The sequence below is a fragment of the Coffea arabica genome, chromosome 8c (genome assembly GCF_036785885.1).
Source record: "Coffea arabica cultivar ET-39 chromosome 8c, Coffea Arabica ET-39 HiFi, whole genome shotgun sequence".
Lineage (NCBI taxonomy): Eukaryota > Viridiplantae > Streptophyta > Magnoliopsida > Gentianales > Rubiaceae > Coffea > Coffea arabica.
Genome location: NC_092325.1, coordinates 2,000,228 through 2,022,563, shown reverse-complemented (window position 1 = coordinate 2,022,563; position 22,336 = coordinate 2,000,228). Strand labels below are relative to the sequence as shown.

Here is a 22,336-nt window from a genome sequence, read left to right as displayed (position 1 = left end):
TATATCTTATCACTAAACAACCAAATTTGTTTTCCATGTTGAGGCAAAAATTGTTTAGTTTATTCAAGATCCATTCCCCTCAACAGATTCACAACAACCAGAAAAACATTTCTTGCCGCCTCACCTAAACTCTAGCATGTTGGGTTCAAATTTCTGGTGAATTTTGGATGCCATACAAACTTGCCTAATGGCAAAACCAACAAAATTTGGATCCAAACAACAACATTACCCAGCATTCATCCCATTTTCAAACACAAAGTCTCATTTTTATGCACTAAAAAAAACGCAAGAGAGAGCATGCGGCAATTTGGAAAATTTTTGGCCATTTGAGCTTTCATTCCAGAGACCACAGAAAACTTGCAGCCTAACATTCATTAGATTTCTCATGAGCATATAATGGACACAGCAATCCAGGAGTAGCAATAAATACTAAGAGTTGAACAACAAATTTCAGCAACCTAAGAGAAGAAAGCTTCGAGCTTTGGGCAATCAAAAGAAAAAATTCCACGCTGCTTCAACAAGCCAACTTCAAGCTTGTTGCAGCAGACTTGTATGCACAAATATATGCCAAACCATAACCCGACACCCAAACAAACAACAAGAACAAGAAGAGCAGCGACCAACGCAACATTAGAACAGACTTGCTCAACTTCCTTTCTACAATTCCAGCATGTTTATAAACGTTTATTTGCCTCGATGAAACTTGTAGATACCTCACCCAAATGACCCAAATCTTCAACCCAAATTACTTTGCGTCAAACAATAAAATCATAGTTTTAGCCACTGCCTGCCTTCCCCCAGAAAATCTGAAAAACAGAAAAATGCAAACTTTGGCTACTTTCTACAATTTTATCCGATATAATCAACCCAGAAGATCAGCAAAACCCATGAAAACCCAATAGTTCAAACTCACTTCCTATCAAAACCTGGTCATACACACTCCATAGACAAGATTAAAGCCATAGAGATAACAGCAAACCCCTAACTCAGTAACGGTTGAAACATCAATAGCGACACAAATAACAAAACAGGAAACAAAACGCGAGACCCAACTCAGTCACGAAGGGAAAACGGAGAAGCTAAGAAACCGGTTTTTAAAGAAAAGACCTGAGGTTTTTGAATCTGGATTCGGGTGAATGATGGAAAAAAAATGAAAACTTCAGTCTCTTACCTCAGCTCCGGTACCTTCCTTTGCCGGCTTTCTCCTTGGTTTCCCGCTGACAAGACTTCCCTCGGTTTCTTGTTTTCCTCCTCCTCTGGTGCTGCTTCGTTCCTACTCTTGACCTCCCCTCTTTGGTCTCTCTCTTTCACTCTTTCTTTTCTGAACCCAGCCCTTTCTTCTGCCCAGAACCTATGCCGCCAATTATCCCTGTCCCATTTTCCTCGCAAGCCTTTCTCTTGTTTCTTTCTTTTTGCCGTTCACTCCCTTTTTTCTTCCTTGCTGTTTTCCTTTTGGTTTTGCAGCCGTCACTTGATGCCTATTCTCTCTGATTTCTGTTTTTCTTCAGAATTTTCCTTTCAGCCGTGCTCTCTATCCTTCCTCCTCCTTGCGGCTGCTGATTCTTGTTCCTTTTATATGAGCTCCAATCCGTAAACCCTCTCTCGGATGGTGAGGATGAAGAGCTTATCCTCCCTCTTCCATCCAGCCATCCGATGGCTATTGAAGTTGTACCTTGCACGCTGCAAAAAATTGCAGCGTGCATGCTGCGGTAATTTTTTTTTAATTTTAATTAATTTTTTTTTAAAACAACTTGATAATTACAGAAATGATAAAATAAAATATAAATAATAATAATAACAAAATTACACAAACCAGGTAATAATAATAATAACAAAACAAAAATAATTTTAAACAAAAAACTAAACAAAAATGGCCATTTTTAATTTTTCTTTTTTTCATTTTTTCAAAATAAATTAACAAAAATAAACAAAATGCCAAAAGATTGAATTTAAGAGAAATAAACGTATTTTTGTGAACCATTTTCTTTTTCCCCCTTTTTTTTCATTTTTCCATTTTTTCATTTTTTTCTTTTTCCATTTTTTCTTTTTCCTTTTCCCTCTCTTTTTTTTTTCAAGAAATTCTATGCTAAACTTAAAAATAAAAAATAAAACTATAAACTAAAAGCTAAAAACCGAATAAACTAACACGACTAATAAAAAAAACTAAAAATAAACAGTAAATGAAATTACATCAAAAATTTGGTGTCTACAGTTTGCCCCTCTTTGTCTGAGTTTTGAAAAAACTTGAGACAAAGAAATAGACACCAAATACTTACCTGCATTATTTGGCTGCAAAAATGATTCCAAAAATGGGGCTGACCCAAACATAAAATTAAAAACGGGACTGACCCGAACAGAAAATGTAAAATGGGATAGACCCAAACAGAAACGTAAATGGGATAGACTCGAACAGAAAATGAAAAATGGGATAGACCCACGGGATAGACCCGAACAGAAAATGTAAAATGGGATAGACCCAGACAGAAATTTAAATGGGATAGACCCACGGGATAGACCCGAACAGAAAATGTAAAATGGGATAGACCCAGACAGAAATTTAAATGGGATAGACCCATGGGATAGACCCGAACAGAAAATGCAAACGGGATAGACCCGGACAGAAATTTAAATGGGATAGACCCGAACAGAAATTTAAATAGGATAGACCCAGACAGAAATTTAAATGGGATAGACCCATGGGATAGACCCGAACAGAAAATGCAAACGGGATAGACCCGGACAGAAATTTAAATGGGATAGGTCCTAAGGTGGGTGTATTTTGAGTCATCATTTGGCCTTTCATTGTTTTTGGGACTTTTGAAGCTCTTAAATTTTTCAATTGGTTTTATTTGGTTGATTAATGGTTGCTATTGAGTTTTCAAAATGCATGTTTAAATCATTCGTGGACCCTTGTTCATTCTTTGACCTTCAAAATTCCATAATGTTTGTTTGGATCTTGTTATTTACTTGGGGAACTTTTTGTGTTTTTAAATGTTTCAATTAGGTTCAAATGGTTGAGTAGTGCTTGCTTTTGGGTCTTTAGTAGACGTTATGCTTGGGGTTTGGATGATCATGCCTTCTGCCTTGGTCTTTAAGTAGTTTTGACTTCATTGAGTTGCAATTGAGGGAAAGTTTGATGTTTTGGTGGATTCAAATTGTTTAGTTTATATCTTATCACTAAACAACCAAATTTGTTTTCCATGTTGAGGCAAAAATTGTTTAGTTTATTCAAGATCCATTCCCCTCAACAGATTCACAACAACCAGAAAAACATTTCTTGCCGCCTCACCTAAACTCTAGCATGTTGGGTTCAAATTTCTGGTGAATTTTGGATGCCATACAAACTTGCCTAATGGCAAAACCAACAAAATTTGGATCCAAACAACAACATTACCCAGCATTCATCCCATTTTCAAACACAAAGTCTCATTTTTATGCACTAAAAAAAACGCAAGAGAGAGCATGCGGCAATTTGGAAAATTTTTGGCCATTTGAGCTTTCATTCCAGAGACCACAGAAAACTTGCAGCCTAACATTCATTAGATTTCTCATGAGCATATAATGGACACAGCAATCCAGGAGTAGCAATAAATACTAAGAGTTGAACAACAAATTTCAGCAACCTAAGAGAAGAAAGCTTCGAGCTTTGGGCAATCAAAAGAAAAAATTCCACGCTGCTTCAACAAGCCAACTTCAAGCTTGTTGCAGCAGACTTGTATGCACAAATATATGCCAAACCATAACCCGACACCCAAACAAACAACAAGAACAAGAAGAGCAGCGACCAACGCAACATTAGAACAGACTTGCTCAACTTCCTTTCTACAATTCCAGCATGTTTATAAACGTTTATTTGCCTCGATGAAACTTGTAGATACCTCACCCAAATGACCCAAATCTTCAACCCAAATTACTTTGCGTCAAACAATAAAATCATAGTTTTAGCCACTGCCTGCCTTCCCCCAGAAAATCTGAAAAACAGAAAAATGCAAACTTTGGCTACTTTCTACAATTTTATCCGATATAATCAACCCAGAAGATCAGCAAAACCCATGAAAACCCAATAGTTCAAACTCACTTCCTATCAAAACCTGGTCATACACACTCCATAGACAAGATTAAAGCCATAGAGATAACAGCAAACCCCTAACTCAGTAACGGTTGAAACATCAATAGCGACACAAATAACAAAACAGGAAACAAAACGCGAGACCCAACTCAGTCACGAAGGGAAAACGGAGAAGCTAAGAAACCGGTTTTTAAAGAAAAGACCTGAGGTTTTTGAATCTGGATTCGGGTGAATGATGGAAAAAAAATGAAAACTTCAGTCTCTTACCTCAGCTCCGGTACCTTCCTTTGCCGGCTTTCTCCTTGGTTTCCCGCTGACAAGACTTCCCTCGGTTTCTTGTTTTCCTCCTCCTCTGGTGCTGCTTCGTTCCTACTCTTGACCTCCCCTCTTTGGTCTCTCTCTTTCACTCTTTCTTTTCTGAACCCAGCCCTTTCTTCTGCCCAGAACCTATGCCGCCAATTATCCCTGTCCCATTTTCCTCGCAAGCCTTTCTCTTGTTTCTTTCTTTTTGCCGTTCACTCCCTTTTTTCTTCCTTGCTGTTTTCCTTTTGGTTTTGCAGCCGTCACTTGATGCCTATTCTCTCTGATTTCTGTTTTTCTTCAGAATTTTCCTTTCAGCCGTGCTCTCTATCCTTCCTCCTCCTTGCGGCTGCTGATTCTTGTTCCTTTTATATGAGCTCCAATCCGTAAACCCTCTCTCGGATGGTGAGGATGAAGAGCTTATCCTCCCTCTTCCATCCAGCCATCCGATGGCTATTGAAGTTGTACCTTGCACGCTGCAAAAAATTGCAGCGTGCATGCTGCGGTAATTTTTTTTTAATTTTAATTAATTTTTTTTTAAAACAACTTGATAATTACAGAAATGATAAAATAAAATATAAATAATAATAATAACAAAATTACACAAACCAGGTAATAATAATAATAACAAAACAAAAATAATTTTAAACAAAAAACTAAACAAAAATGGCCATTTTTAATTTTTCTTTTTTTCATTTTTTCAAAATAAATTAACAAAAATAAACAAAATGCCAAAAGATTGAATTTAAGAGAAATAAACGTATTTTTGTGAACCATTTTCTTTTTCCCCCTTTTTTTTCATTTTTCCATTTTTTCATTTTTTTCTTTTTCCATTTTTTCTTTTTCCTTTTCCCTCTCTTTTTTTTTTCAAGAAATTCTATGCTAAACTTAAAAATAAAAAATAAAACTATAAACTAAAAGCTAAAAACCGAATAAACTAACACGACTAATAAAAAAAACTAAAAATAAACAGTAAATGAAATTACATCAAAAATTTGGTGTCTACAGTTTGCCCCTCTTTGTCTGAGTTTTGAAAAAACTTGAGACAAAGAAATAGACACCAAATACTTACCTGCATTATTTGGCTGCAAAAATGATTCCAAAAATGGGGCTGACCCAAACATAAAATTAAAAACGGGACTGACCCGAACAGAAAATGTAAAATGGGATAGACCCAAACAGAAACGTAAATGGGATAGACTCGAACAGAAAATGAAAAATGGGATAGACCCACGGGATAGACCCGAACAGAAAATGTAAAATGGGATAGACCCAGACAGAAATTTAAATGGGATAGACCCACGGGATAGACCCGAACAGAAAATGTAAAATGGGATAGACCCAGACAGAAATTTAAATGGGATAGACCCATGGGATAGACCCGAACAGAAAATGCAAACGGGATAGACCCGGACAGAAATTTAAATGGGATAGACCCGAACAGAAATTTAAATAGGATAGACCCAGACAGAAATTTAAATGGGATAGACCCATGGGATAGACCCGAACAGAAAATGCAAACGGGATAGACCCGGACAGAAATTTAAATGGGATAGGTCCTAAGGTGGGTGTATTTTGAGTCATCATTTGGCCTTTCATTGTTTTTGGGACTTTTGAAGCTCTTAAATTTTTCAATTGGTTTTATTTGGTTGATTAATGGTTGCTATTGAGTTTTCAAAATGCATGTTTAAATCATTCGTGGACCCTTGTTCATTCTTTGACCTTCAAAATTCCATAATGTTTGTTTGGATCTTGTTATTTACTTGGGGAACTTTTTGTGTTTTTAAATGTTTCAATTAGGTTCAAATGGTTGAGTAGTGCTTGCTTTTGGGTCTTTAGTAGACGTTATGCTTGGGGTTTGGATGATCATGCCTTCTGCCTTGGTCTTTAAGTAGTTTTGACTTCATTGAGTTGCAATTGAGGGAAAGTTTGATGTTTTGGTGGATTCAAATTGTTTAGTTTATATCTTATCACTAAACAACCAAATTTGTTTTCCATGTTGAGGCAAAAATTGTTTAGTTTATTCAAGATCCATTCCCCTCAACAGATTCACAACAACCAGAAAAACATTTCTTGCCGCCTCACCTAAACTCTAGCATGTTGGGTTCAAATTTCTGGTGAATTTTGGATGCCATACAAACTTGCCTAATGGCAAAACCAACAAAATTTGGATCCAAACAACAACATTACCCAGCATTCATCCCATTTTCAAACACAAAGTCTCATTTTTATGCACTAAAAAAAACGCAAGAGAGAGCATGCGGCAATTTGGAAAATTTTTGGCCATTTGAGCTTTCATTCCAGAGACCACAGAAAACTTGCAGCCTAACATTCATTAGATTTCTCATGAGCATATAATGGACACAGCAATCCAGGAGTAGCAATAAATACTAAGAGTTGAACAACAAATTTCAGCAACCTAAGAGAAGAAAGCTTCGAGCTTTGGGCAATCAAAAGAAAAAATTCCACGCTGCTTCAACAAGCCAACTTCAAGCTTGTTGCAGCAGACTTGTATGCACAAATATATGCCAAACCATAACCCGACACCCAAACAAACAACAAGAACAAGAAGAGCAGCGACCAACGCAACATTAGAACAGACTTGCTCAACTTCCTTTCTACAATTCCAGCATGTTTATAAACGTTTATTTGCCTCGATGAAACTTGTAGATACCTCACCCAAATGACCCAAATCTTCAACCCAAATTACTTTGCGTCAAACAATAAAATCATAGTTTTAGCCACTGCCTGCCTTCCCCCAGAAAATCTGAAAAACAGAAAAATGCAAACTTTGGCTACTTTCTACAATTTTATCCGATATAATCAACCCAGAAGATCAGCAAAACCCATGAAAACCCAATAGTTCAAACTCACTTCCTATCAAAACCTGGTCATACACACTCCATAGACAAGATTAAAGCCATAGAGATAACAGCAAACCCCTAACTCAGTAACGGTTGAAACATCAATAGCGACACAAATAACAAAACAGGAAACAAAACGCGAGACCCAACTCAGTCACGAAGGGAAAACGGAGAAGCTAAGAAACCGGTTTTTAAAGAAAAGACCTGAGGTTTTTGAATCTGGATTCGGGTGAATGATGGAAAAAAAATGAAAACTTCAGTCTCTTACCTCAGCTCCGGTACCTTCCTTTGCCGGCTTTCTCCTTGGTTTCCCGCTGACAAGACTTCCCTCGGTTTCTTGTTTTCCTCCTCCTCTGGTGCTGCTTCGTTCCTACTCTTGACCTCCCCTCTTTGGTCTCTCTCTTTCACTCTTTCTTTTCTGAACCCAGCCCTTTCTTCTGCCCAGAACCTATGCCGCCAATTATCCCTGTCCCATTTTCCTCGCAAGCCTTTCTCTTGTTTCTTTCTTTTTGCCGTTCACTCCCTTTTTTCTTCCTTGCTGTTTTCCTTTTGGTTTTGCAGCCGTCACTTGATGCCTATTCTCTCTGATTTCTGTTTTTCTTCAGAATTTTCCTTTCAGCCGTGCTCTCTATCCTTCCTCCTCCTTGCGGCTGCTGATTCTTGTTCCTTTTATATGAGCTCCAATCCGTAAACCCTCTCTCGGATGGTGAGGATGAAGAGCTTATCCTCCCTCTTCCATCCAGCCATCCGATGGCTATTGAAGTTGTACCTTGCACGCTGCAAAAAATTGCAGCGTGCATGCTGCGGTAATTTTTTTTTAATTTTAATTAATTTTTTTTTAAAACAACTTGATAATTACAGAAATGATAAAATAAAATATAAATAATAATAATAACAAAATTACACAAACCAGGTAATAATAATAATAACAAAACAAAAATAATTTTAAACAAAAAACTAAACAAAAATGGCCATTTTTAATTTTTCTTTTTTTCATTTTTTCAAAATAAATTAACAAAAATAAACAAAATGCCAAAAGATTGAATTTAAGAGAAATAAACGTATTTTTGTGAACCATTTTCTTTTTCCCCCTTTTTTTTCATTTTTCCATTTTTTCATTTTTTTCTTTTTCCATTTTTTCTTTTTCCTTTTCCCTCTCTTTTTTTTTTCAAGAAATTCTATGCTAAACTTAAAAATAAAAAATAAAACTATAAACTAAAAGCTAAAAACCGAATAAACTAACACGACTAATAAAAAAAACTAAAAATAAACAGTAAATGAAATTACATCAAAAATTTGGTGTCTACAGTTTGCCCCTCTTTGTCTGAGTTTTGAAAAAACTTGAGACAAAGAAATAGACACCAAATACTTACCTGCATTATTTGGCTGCAAAAATGATTCCAAAAATGGGGCTGACCCAAACATAAAATTAAAAACGGGACTGACCCGAACAGAAAATGTAAAATGGGATAGACCCAAACAGAAACGTAAATGGGATAGACTCGAACAGAAAATGAAAAATGGGATAGACCCACGGGATAGACCCGAACAGAAAATGTAAAATGGGATAGACCCAGACAGAAATTTAAATGGGATAGACCCACGGGATAGACCCGAACAGAAAATGTAAAATGGGATAGACCCAGACAGAAATTTAAATGGGATAGACCCATGGGATAGACCCGAACAGAAAATGCAAACGGGATAGACCCGGACAGAAATTTAAATGGGATAGACCCGAACAGAAATTTAAATAGGATAGACCCAGACAGAAATTTAAATGGGATAGACCCATGGGATAGACCCGAACAGAAAATGCAAACGGGATAGACCCGGACAGAAATTTAAATGGGATAGGTCCTAAGGTGGGTGTATTTTGAGTCATCATTTGGCCTTTCATTGTTTTTGGGACTTTTGAAGCTCTTAAATTTTTCAATTGGTTTTATTTGGTTGATTAATGGTTGCTATTGAGTTTTCAAAATGCATGTTTAAATCATTCGTGGACCCTTGTTCATTCTTTGACCTTCAAAATTCCATAATGTTTGTTTGGATCTTGTTATTTACTTGGGGAACTTTTTGTGTTTTTAAATGTTTCAATTAGGTTCAAATGGTTGAGTAGTGCTTGCTTTTGGGTCTTTAGTAGACGTTATGCTTGGGGTTTGGATGATCATGCCTTCTGCCTTGGTCTTTAAGTAGTTTTGACTTCATTGAGTTGCAATTGAGGGAAAGTTTGATGTTTTGGTGGATTCAAATTGTTTAGTTTATATCTTATCACTAAACAACCAAATTTGTTTTCCATGTTGAGGCAAAAATTGTTTAGTTTATTCAAGATCCATTCCCCTCAACAGATTCACAACAACCAGAAAAACATTTCTTGCCGCCTCACCTAAACTCTAGCATGTTGGGTTCAAATTTCTGGTGAATTTTGGATGCCATACAAACTTGCCTAATGGCAAAACCAACAAAATTTGGATCCAAACAACAACATTACCCAGCATTCATCCCATTTTCAAACACAAAGTCTCATTTTTATGCACTAAAAAAAACGCAAGAGAGAGCATGCGGCAATTTGGAAAATTTTTGGCCATTTGAGCTTTCATTCCAGAGACCACAGAAAACTTGCAGCCTAACATTCATTAGATTTCTCATGAGCATATAATGGACACAGCAATCCAGGAGTAGCAATAAATACTAAGAGTTGAACAACAAATTTCAGCAACCTAAGAGAAGAAAGCTTCGAGCTTTGGGCAATCAAAAGAAAAAATTCCACGCTGCTTCAACAAGCCAACTTCAAGCTTGTTGCAGCAGACTTGTATGCACAAATATATGCCAAACCATAACCCGACACCCAAACAAACAACAAGAACAAGAAGAGCAGCGACCAACGCAACATTAGAACAGACTTGCTCAACTTCCTTTCTACAATTCCAGCATGTTTATAAACGTTTATTTGCCTCGATGAAACTTGTAGATACCTCACCCAAATGACCCAAATCTTCAACCCAAATTACTTTGCGTCAAACAATAAAATCATAGTTTTAGCCACTGCCTGCCTTCCCCCAGAAAATCTGAAAAACAGAAAAATGCAAACTTTGGCTACTTTCTACAATTTTATCCGATATAATCAACCCAGAAGATCAGCAAAACCCATGAAAACCCAATAGTTCAAACTCACTTCCTATCAAAACCTGGTCATACACACTCCATAGACAAGATTAAAGCCATAGAGATAACAGCAAACCCCTAACTCAGTAACGGTTGAAACATCAATAGCGACACAAATAACAAAACAGGAAACAAAACGCGAGACCCAACTCAGTCACGAAGGGAAAACGGAGAAGCTAAGAAACCGGTTTTTAAAGAAAAGACCTGAGGTTTTTGAATCTGGATTCGGGTGAATGATGGAAAAAAAATGAAAACTTCAGTCTCTTACCTCAGCTCCGGTACCTTCCTTTGCCGGCTTTCTCCTTGGTTTCCCGCTGACAAGACTTCCCTCGGTTTCTTGTTTTCCTCCTCCTCTGGTGCTGCTTCGTTCCTACTCTTGACCTCCCCTCTTTGGTCTCTCTCTTTCACTCTTTCTTTTCTGAACCCAGCCCTTTCTTCTGCCCAGAACCTATGCCGCCAATTATCCCTGTCCCATTTTCCTCGCAAGCCTTTCTCTTGTTTCTTTCTTTTTGCCGTTCACTCCCTTTTTTCTTCCTTGCTGTTTTCCTTTTGGTTTTGCAGCCGTCACTTGATGCCTATTCTCTCTGATTTCTGTTTTTCTTCAGAATTTTCCTTTCAGCCGTGCTCTCTATCCTTCCTCCTCCTTGCGGCTGCTGATTCTTGTTCCTTTTATATGAGCTCCAATCCGTAAACCCTCTCTCGGATGGTGAGGATGAAGAGCTTATCCTCCCTCTTCCATCCAGCCATCCGATGGCTATTGAAGTTGTACCTTGCACGCTGCAAAAAATTGCAGCGTGCATGCTGCGGTAATTTTTTTTTAATTTTAATTAATTTTTTTTTAAAACAACTTGATAATTACAGAAATGATAAAATAAAATATAAATAATAATAATAACAAAATTACACAAACCAGGTAATAATAATAATAACAAAACAAAAATAATTTTAAACAAAAAACTAAACAAAAATGGCCATTTTTAATTTTTCTTTTTTTCATTTTTTCAAAATAAATTAACAAAAATAAACAAAATGCCAAAAGATTGAATTTAAGAGAAATAAACGTATTTTTGTGAACCATTTTCTTTTTCCCCCTTTTTTTTCATTTTTCCATTTTTTCATTTTTTTCTTTTTCCATTTTTTCTTTTTCCTTTTCCCTCTCTTTTTTTTTTCAAGAAATTCTATGCTAAACTTAAAAATAAAAAATAAAACTATAAACTAAAAGCTAAAAACCGAATAAACTAACACGACTAATAAAAAAAACTAAAAATAAACAGTAAATGAAATTACATCAAAAATTTGGTGTCTACAGTTTGCCCCTCTTTTTCTGAGTTTTGAAAAAACTTGAGACAAAGAAATAGACACCAAATACTTACCTGCATTATTTGGCTGCAAAAATGATTCCAAAAATGGGGCTGACCCAAACATAAAATTAAAAACGGGACTGACCCGAACAGAAAATGTAAAATGGGATAGACCCAAACAGAAACGTAAATGGGATAGACTCGAACAGAAAATGAAAAATGGGATAGACCCACGGGATAGACCCGAACAGAAAATGTAAAATGGGATAGACCCAGACAGAAATTTAAATGGGATAGACCCACGGGATAGACCCGAACAGAAAATGTAAAATGGGATAGACCCAGACAGAAATTTAAATGGGATAGACCCATGGGATAGACCCGAACAGAAAATGCAAACGGGATAGACCCGGACAGAAATTTAAATGGGATAGACCCGAACAGAAATTTAAATAGGATAGACCCAGACAGAAATTTAAATGGGATAGACCCATGGGATAGACCCGAACAGAAAATGCAAACGGGATAGACCCGGACAGAAATTTAAATGGGATAGGTCCTAAGGTGGGTGTATTTTGAGTCATCATTTGGCCTTTCATTGTTTTTGGGACTTTTGAAGCTCTTAAATTTTTCAATTGGTTTTATTTGGTTGATTAATGGTTGCTATTGAGTTTTCAAAATGCATGTTTAAATCATTCGTGGACCCTTGTTCATTCTTTGACCTTCAAAATTCCATAATGTTTGTTTGGATCTTGTTATTTACTTGGGGAACTTTTTGTGTTTTTAAATGTTTCAATTAGGTTCAAATGGTTGAGTAGTGCTTGCTTTTGGGTCTTTAGTAGACGTTATGCTTGGGGTTTGGATGATCATGCCTTCTGCCTTGGTCTTTAAGTAGTTTTGACTTCATTGAGTTGCAATTGAGGGAAAGTTTGATGTTTTGGTGGATTCAAATTGTTTAGTTTATATCTTATCACTAAACAACCAAATTTGTTTTCCATGTTGAGGCAAAAATTGTTTAGTTTATTCAAGATCCATTCCCCTCAACAGATTCACAACAACCAGAAAAACATTTCTTGCCGCCTCACCTAAACTCTAGCATGTTGGGTTCAAATTTCTGGTGAATTTTGGATGCCATACAAACTTGCCTAATGGCAAAACCAACAAAATTTGGATCCAAACAACAACATTACCCAGCATTCATCCCATTTTCAAACACAAAGTCTCATTTTTATGCACTAAAAAAAACGCAAGAGAGAGCATGCGGCAATTTGGAAAATTTTTGGCCATTTGAGCTTTCATTCCAGAGACCACAGAAAACTTGCAGCCTAACATTCATTAGATTTCTCATGAGCATATAATGGACACAGCAATCCAGGAGTAGCAATAAATACTAAGAGTTGAACAACAAATTTCAGCAACCTAAGAGAAGAAAGCTTCGAGCTTTGGGCAATCAAAAGAAAAAATTCCACGCTGCTTCAACAAGCCAACTTCAAGCTTGTTGCAGCAGACTTGTATGCACAAATATATGCCAAACCATAACCCGACACCCAAACAAACAACAAGAACAAGAAGAGCAGCGACCAACGCAACATTAGAACAGACTTGCTCAACTTCCTTTCTACAATTCCAGCATGTTTATAAACGTTTATTTGCCTCGATGAAACTTGTAGATACCTCACCCAAATGACCCAAATCTTCAACCCAAATTACTTTGCGTCAAACAATAAAATCATAGTTTTAGCCACTGCCTGCCTTCCCCCAGAAAATCTGAAAAACAGAAAAATGCAAACTTTGGCTACTTTCTACAATTTTATCCGATATAATCAACCCAGAAGATCAGCAAAACCCATGAAAACCCAATAGTTCAAACTCACTTCCTATCAAAACCTGGTCATACACACTCCATAGACAAGATTAAAGCCATAGAGATAACAGCAAACCCCTAACTCAGTAACGGTTGAAACATCAATAGCGACACAAATAACAAAACAGGAAACAAAACGCGAGACCCAACTCAGTCACGAAGGGAAAACGGAGAAGCTAAGAAACCGGTTTTTAAAGAAAAGACCTGAGGTTTTTGAATCTGGATTCGGGTGAATGATGGAAAAAAAATGAAAACTTCAGTCTCTTACCTCAGCTCCGGTACCTTCCTTTGCCGGCTTTCTCCTTGGTTTCCCGCTGACAAGACTTCCCTCGGTTTCTTGTTTTCCTCCTCCTCTGGTGCTGCTTCGTTCCTACTCTTGACCTCCCCTCTTTGGTCTCTCTCTTTCACTCTTTCTTTTCTGAACCCAGCCCTTTCTTCTGCCCAGAACCTATGCCGCCAATTATCCCTGTCCCATTTTCCTCGCAAGCCTTTCTCTTGTTTCTTTCTTTTTGCCGTTCACTCCCTTTTTTCTTCCTTGCTGTTTTCCTTTTGGTTTTGCAGCCGTCACTTGATGCCTATTCTCTCTGATTTCTGTTTTTCTTCAGAATTTTCCTTTCAGCCGTGCTCTCTATCCTTCCTCCTCCTTGCGGCTGCTGATTCTTGTTCCTTTTATATGAGCTCCAATCCGTAAACCCTCTCTCGGATGGTGAGGATGAAGAGCTTATCCTCCCTCTTCCATCCAGCCATCCGATGGCTATTGAAGTTGTACCTTGCACGCTGCAAAAAATTGCAGCGTGCATGCTGCGGTAATTTTTTTTTAATTTTAATTAATTTTTTTTTAAAACAACTTGATAATTACAGAAATGATAAAATAAAATATAAATAATAATAATAACAAAATTACACAAACCAGGTAATAATAATAATAACAAAACAAAAATAATTTTAAACAAAAAACTAAACAAAAATGGCCATTTTTAATTTTTCTTTTTTTCATTTTTTCAAAATAAATTAACAAAAATAAACAAAATGCCAAAAGATTGAATTTAAGAGAAATAAACGTATTTTTGTGAACCATTTTCTTTTTCCCCCTTTTTTTTCATTTTTCCATTTTTTCATTTTTTTCTTTTTCCATTTTTTCTTTTTCCTTTTCCCTCTCTTTTTTTTTTCAAGAAATTCTATGCTAAACTTAAAAATAAAAAATAAAACTATAAACTAAAAGCTAAAAACCGAATAAACTAACACGACTAATAAAAAAAACTAAAAATAAACAGTAAATGAAATTACATCAAAAATTTGGTGTCTACAGTTTGCCCCTCTTTTTCTGAGTTTTGAAAAAACTTGAGACAAAGAAATAGACACCAAATACTTACCTGCATTATTTGGCTGCAAAAATGATTCCAAAAATGGGGCTGACCCAAACATAAAATTAAAAACGGGACTGACCCGAACAGAAAATGTAAAATGGGATAGACCCAAACAGAAACGTAAATGGGATAGACTCGAACAGAAAATGAAAAATGGGATAGACCCACGGGATAGACCCGAACAGAAAATGTAAAATGGGATAGACCCAGACAGAAATTTAAATGGGATAGACCCACGGGATAGACCCGAACAGAAAATGTAAAATGGGATAGACCCAGACAGAAATTTAAATGGGATAGACCCATGGGATAGACCCGAACAGAAAATGCAAACGGGATAGACCCGGACAGAAATTTAAATGGGATAGACCCGAACAGAAATTTAAATAGGATAGACCCAGACAGAAATTTAAATGGGATAGACCCATGGGATAGACCCGAACAGAAAATGCAAACGGGATAGACCCGGACAGAAATTTAAATGGGATAGGTCCTAAGGTGGGTGTATTTTGAGTCATCATTTGGCCTTTCATTGTTTTTGGGACTTTTGAAGCTCTTAAATTTTTCAATTGGTTTTATTTGGTTGATTAATGGTTGCTATTGAGTTTTCAAAATGCATGTTTAAATCATTCGTGGACCCTTGTTCATTCTTTGACCTTCAAAATTCCATAATGTTTGTTTGGATCTTGTTATTTACTTGGGGAACTTTTTGTGTTTTTAAATGTTTCAATTAGGTTCAAATGGTTGAGTAGTGCTTGCTTTTGGGTCTTTAGTAGACGTTATGCTTGGGGTTTGGATGATCATGCCTTCTGCCTTGGTCTTTAAGTAGTTTTGACTTCATTGAGTTGCAATTGAGGGAAAGTTTGATGTTTTGGTGGATTCAAATTGTTTAGTTTATATCTTATCACTAAACAACCAAATTTGTTTTCCATGTTGAGGCAAAAATTGTTTAGTTTATTCAAGATCCATTCCCCTCAACAGATTCACAACAACCAGAAAAACATTTCTTGCCGCCTCACCTAAACTCTAGCATGTTGGGTTCAAATTTCTGGTGAATTTTGGATGCCATACAAACTTGCCTAATGGCAAAACCAACAAAATTTGGATCCAAACAACAACATTACCCAGCATTCATCCCATTTTCAAACACAAAGTCTCATTTTTATGCACTAAAAAAAACGCAAGAGAGAGCATGCGGCAATTTGGAAAATTTTTGGCCATTTGAGCTTTCATTCCAGAGACCACAGAAAACTTGCAGCCTAACATTCATTAGATTTCTCATGAGCATATAATGGACACAGCAATCCAGGAGTAGCAATAAATACTAAGAGTTGAACAACAAATTTCAGCAACCTAAGAGAAGAAAGCTTCGAGCTTTGGGCAATCAAAAGAAAAAATTCCACGCTGCTTCAACAAGCCAACTTCAAGCTTGTTGCAGCAGACTTGTATGCACAAATATATGCCAAACCATAACCCGACACCCAAACAAACAACAAGAACAAGAAGAGCAGCGACCAACGCAACATTAGAACAGACTTGCTCAACTTCCTTTCTACAATTCCAGCATGTTTATAAACGTTTATTTGCCTCGATGAAACTTGTAGATACCTCACCCAAATGACCCAAATCTTCAACCCAAATTACTTTGCGTCAAACAATAAAATCATAGTTTTAGCCACTGCCTGCCTTCCCCCAGAAAATCTGAAAAACAGAAAAATGCAAACTTTGGCTACTTTCTACAATTTTATCCGATATAATCAACCCAGAAGATCAGCAAAACCCATGAAAACCCAATAGTTCAAACTCACTTCCTATCAAAACCTGGTCATACACACTCCATAGACAAGATTAAAGCCATAGAGATAACAGCAAACCCCTAACTCAGTAACGGTTGAAACATCAATAGCGACACAAATAACAAAACAGGAAACAAAACGCGAGACCCAACTCAGTCACGAAGGGAAAACGGAGAAGCTAAGAAACCGGTTTTTAAAGAAAAGACCTGAGGTTTTTGAATCTGGATTCGGGTGAATGATGGAAAAAAAATGAAAACTTCAGTCTCTTACCTCAGCTCCGGTACCTTCCTTTGCCGGCTTTCTCCTTGGTTTCCCGCTGACAAGACTTCCCTCGGTTTCTTGTTTTCCTCCTCCTCTGGTGCTGCTTCGTTCCTACTCTTGACCTCCCCTCTTTGGTCTCTCTCTTTCACTCTTTCTTTTCTGAACCCAGCCCTTTCTTCTGCCCAGAACCTATGCCGCCAATTATCCCTGTCCCATTTTCCTCGCAAGCCTTTCTCTTGTTTCTTTCTTTTTGCCGTTCACTCCCTTTTTTCTTCCTTGCTGTTTTCCTTTTGGTTTTGCAGCCGTCACTTGATGCCTATTCTCTCTGATTTCTGTTTTTCTTCAGAATTTTCCTTTCAGCCGTGCTCTCTATCCTTCCTCCTCCTTGCGGCTGCTGATTCTTGTTCCTTTTATATGAGCTCCAATCCGTAAACCCTCTCTCGGATGGTGAGGATGAAGAGCTTATCCTCCCTCTTCCATCCAGCCATCCGATGGCTATTGAAGTTGTACCTTGCACGCTGCAAAAAATTGCAGCGTGCATGCTGCGGTAATTTTTTTTTAATTTTAATTAATTTTTTTTTAAAACAACTTGATAATTACAGAAATGATAAAATAAAATATAAATAATAATAATAACAAAATTACACAAACCAGGTAATAATAATAATAACAAAACAAAAATAATTTTAAACAAAAAACTAAACAAAAATGGCCATTTTTAATTTTTCTTTTTTTCATTTTTTCAAAATAAATTAACAAAAATAAACAAAATGCCAAAAGATTGAATTTAAGAGAAATAAACGTATTTTTGTGAACCATTTTCTTTTTCCCCCTTTTTTTTCATTTTTCCATTTTTTCATTTTTTTCTTTTTCCATTTTTTCTTTTTCCTTTTCCCTCTCTTTTTTTTTTCAAGAAATTCTATGCTAAACTTAAAAATAAAAAATAAAACTATAAACTAAAAGCTAAAAACCGAATAAACTAACACGACTAATAAAAAAAACTAAAAATAAACAGTAAATGAAATTACATCAAAAATTTGGTGTCTACAGTTTGCCCCTCTTTTTCTGAGTTTTGAAAAAACTTGAGACAAAGAAATAGACACCAAATACTTACCTGCATTATTTGGCTGCAAAAATGATTCCAAAAATGGGGCTGACCCAAACATAAAATTAAAAACGGGACTGACCCGAACAGAAAATGTAAAATGGGATAGACCCAAACAGAAACGTAAATGGGATAGACTCGAACAGAAAATGAAAAATGGGATAGACCCACGGGATAGACCCGAACAGAAAATGTAAAATGGGATAGACCCAGACAGAAATTTAAATGGGATAGACCCACGGGATAGACCCGAACAGAAAATGTAAAATGGGATAGACCCAGACAGAAATTTAAATGGGATAGACCCATGGGATAGACCCGAACAGAAAATGCAAACGGGATAGACCCGGACAGAAATTTAAATGGGATAGACCCGAACAGAAATTTAAATAGGATAGACCCAGACAGAAATTTAAATGGGATAGACCCATGGGATAGACCCGAACAGAAAATGCAAACGGGATAGACCCGGACAGAAATTTAAATGGGATAGGTCCTAAGGTGGGTGTATTTTGAGTCATCATTTGGCCTTTCATTGTTTTTGGGACTTTTGAAGCTCTTAAATTTTTCAATTGGTTTTATTTGGTTGATTAATGGTTGCTATTGAGTTTTCAAAATGCATGTTTAAATCATTCGTGGACCCTTGTTCATTCTTTGACCTTCAAAATTCCATAATGTTTGTTTGGATCTTGTTATTTACTTGGGGAACTTTTTGTGTTTTTAAATGTTTCAATTAGGTTCAAATGGTTGAGTAGTGCTTGCTTTTGGGTCTTTAGTAGACGTTATGCTTGGGGTTTGGATGATCATGCCTTCTGCCTTGGTCTTTAAGTAGTTTTGACTTCATTGAGTTGCAATTGAGGGAAAGTTTGATGTTTTGGTGGATTCAAATTGTTTAGTTTATATCTTATCACTAAACAACCAAATTTGTTTTCCATGTTGAGGCAAAAATTGTTTAGTTTATTCAAGATCCATTCCCCTCAACAGATTCACAACAACCAGAAAAACATTTCTTGCCGCCTCACCTAAACTCTAGCATGTTGGGTTCAAATTTCTGGTGAATTTTGGATGCCATACAAACTTGCCTAATGGCAAAACCAACAAAATTTGGATCCAAACAACAACATTACCCAGCATTCATCCCATTTTCAAACACAAAGTCTCATTTTTATGCACTAAAAAAAACGCAAGAGAGAGCATGCGGCAATTTGGAAAATTTTTGGCCATTTGAGCTTTCATTCCAGAGACCACAGAAAACTTGCAGCCTAACATTCATTAGATTTCTCATGAGCATATAATGGACACAGCAATCCAGGAGTAGCAATAAATACTAAGAGTTGAACAACAAATTTCAGCAACCTAAGAGAAGAAAGCTTCGAGCTTTGGGCAATCAAAAGAAAAAATTCCACGCTGCTTCAACAAGCCAACTTCAAGCTTGTTGCAGCAGACTTGTATGCACAAATATATGCCAAACCATAACCCGACACCCAAACAAACAACAAGAACAAGAAGAGCAGCGACCAACGCAACATTAGAACAGACTTGCTCAACTTCCTTTCTACAATTCCAGCATGTTTATAAACGTTTATTTGCCTCGATGAAACTTGTAGATACCTCACCCAAATGACCCAAATCTTCAACCCAAATTACTTTGCGTCAAACAATAAAATCATAGTTTTAGCCACTGCCTGCCTTCCCCCAGAAAATCTGAAAAACAGAAAAATGCAAACTTTGGCTACTTTCTACAATTTTATCCGATATAATCAACCCAGAAGATCAGCAAAACCCATGAAAACCCAATAGTTCAAACTCACTTCCTATCAAAACCTGGTCATACACACTCCATAGACAAGATTAAAGCCATAGAGATAACAGCAAACCCCTAACTCAGTAACGGTTGAAACATCAATAGCGACACAAATAACAAAACAGGAAACAAAACGCGAGACCCAACTCAGTCACGAAGGGAAAACGGAGAAGCTAAGAAACCGGTTTTTAAAGAAAAGACCTGAGGTTTTTGAATCTGGATTCGGGTGAATGATGGAAAAAAAATGAAAACTTCAGTCTCTTACCTCAGCTCCGGTACCTTCCTTTGCCGGCTTTCTCCTTGGTTTCCCGCTGACAAGACTTCCCTCGGTTTCTTGTTTTCCTCCTCCTCTGGTGCTGCTTCGTTCCTACTCTTGACCTCCCCTCTTTGGTCTCTCTCTTTCACTCTTTCTTTTCTGAACCCAGCCCTTTCTTCTGCCCAGAACCTATGCCGCCAATTATCCCTGTCCCATTTTCCTCGCAAGCCTTTCTCTTGTTTCTTTCTTTTTGCCGTTCACTCCCTTTTTTCTTCCTTGCTGTTTTCCTTTTGGTTTTGCAGCCGTCACTTGATGCCTATTCTCTCTGATTTCTGTTTTTCTTCAGAATTTTCCTTTCAGCCGTGCTCTCTATCCTTCCTCCTCCTTGCGGCTGCTGATTCTTGTTCCTTTTATATGAGCTCCAATCCGTAAACCCTCTCTCGGATGGTGAGGATGAAGAGCTTATCCTCCCTCTTCCATCCAGCCATCCGATGGCTATTGAAGTTGTACCTTGCACGCTGCAAAAAATTGCAGCGTGCATGCTGCGGTAATTTTTTTTTAATTTTAATTAATTTTTTTTTAAAACAACTTGATAATTACAGAAATGATAAAATAAAATATAAATAATAATAATAACAAAATTACACAAACCAGGTAATAATAATAATAACAAAACAAAAATAATTTTAAACAAAAAACTAAACAAAAATGGCCATTTTTAATTTTTCTTTTTTTCATTTTTTCAAAATAAATTAACAAAAATAAACAAAATGCCAAAAGATTGAATTTAAGAGAAATAAACGTATTTTTGTGAACCATTTTCTTTTTCCCCCTTTTTTTTCATTTTTCCATTTTTTCATTTTTTTCTTTTTCCATTTTTTCTTTTTCCTTTTCCCTCTCTTTTTTTTTTCAAGAAATTCTATGCTAAACTTAAAAATAAAAAATAAAACTATAAACTAAAAGCTAAAAACCGAATAAACTAACACGACTAATAAAAAAAACTAAAAATAAACAGTAAATGAAATTACATCAAAAATTTGGTGTCTACAGTTTGCCCCTCTTTGTCTGAGTTTTGAAAAAACTTGAGACAAAGAAATAGACACCAAATACTTACCTGCATTATTTGGCTGCAAAAATGATTCCAAAAATGGGGCTGACCCAAACATAAAATTAAAAACGGGACTGACCCGAACAGAAAATGTAAAATGGGATAGACCCAAACAGAAACGTAAATGGGATAGACTCGAACAGAAAATGAAAAATGGGATAGACCCACGGGATAGACCCGAACAGAAAATGTAAAATGGGATAGACCCAGACAGAAATTTAAATGGGATAGACCCACGGGATAGACCCGAACAGAAAATGTAAAATGGGATAGACCCAGACAGAAATTTAAATGGGATAGACCCATGGGATAGACCCGAACAGAAAATGCAAACGGGATAGACCCGGACAGAAATTTAAATGGGATAGACCCGAACAGAAATTTAAATAGGATAGACCCAGACAGAAATTTAAATGGGATAGACCCATGGGATAGACCCGAACAGAAAATGCAAACGGGATAGACCCGGACAGAAATTTAAATGGGATAGGTCCTAAGGTGGGTGTATTTTGAGTCATCATTTGGCCTTTCATTGTTTTTGGGACTTTTGAAGCTCTTAAATTTTTCAATTGGTTTTATTTGGTTGATTAATGGTTGCTATTGAGTTTTCAAAATGCATGTTTAAATCATTCGTGGACCCTTGTTCATTCTTTGACCTTCAAAATTCCATAATGTTTGTTTGGATCTTGTTATTTACTTGGGGAACTTTTTGTGTTTTTAAATGTTTCAATTAGGTTCAAATGGTTGAGTAGTGCTTGCTTTTGGGTCTTTAGTAGACGTTATGCTTGGGGTTTGGATGATCATGCCTTCTGCCTTGGTCTTTAAGTAGTTTTGACTTCATTGAGTTGCAATTGAGGGAAAGTTTGATGTTTTGGTGGATTCAAATTGTTTAGTTTATATCTTATCACTAAACAACCAAATTTGTTTTCCATGTTGAGGCAAAAATTGTTTAGTTTATTCAAGATCCATTCCCCTCAACAGATTCACAACAACCAGAAAAACATTTCTTGCCGCCTCACCTAAACTCTAGCATGTTGGGTTCAAATTTCTGGTGAATTTTGGATGCCATACAAACT

The 22,336-nt window shown here is 36.5% G+C and overlaps 1 protein-coding gene across 16 annotated transcripts in view; it reads right to left on the bottom strand.

Moving 5' to 3' along the window:
• The window catches only part of LOC113706930 (UMP-CMP kinase 3), a 52,765-nt gene that overhangs the window by 25,739 nt on the left and 4,690 nt on the right, over positions 1-22,336 (bottom strand). For 9 of the 16 annotated variants that reach the window (XM_072063765.1, XM_072063778.1, XM_072063779.1 and 6 more), the window contains exons 3-9: positions 20,162-20,694; positions 16,997-17,529; positions 13,832-14,364; positions 10,667-11,199; positions 7,502-8,034; positions 4,337-4,869; positions 1,172-1,704 (exon numbers count right to left, since the gene is read on the bottom strand). The gene's annotated coding sequence lies outside the window, so the exon portion shown is untranslated. The remainder of the gene's footprint in view (positions 1-1,171; positions 1,705-4,336; positions 4,870-7,501; positions 8,035-10,666; positions 11,200-13,831; positions 14,365-16,996; positions 17,530-20,161; positions 20,695-22,336) is intronic. The other 7 variants (XM_072063773.1, XM_072063772.1, XM_072063771.1 and 4 more) reach the window with 7 other exon arrangements.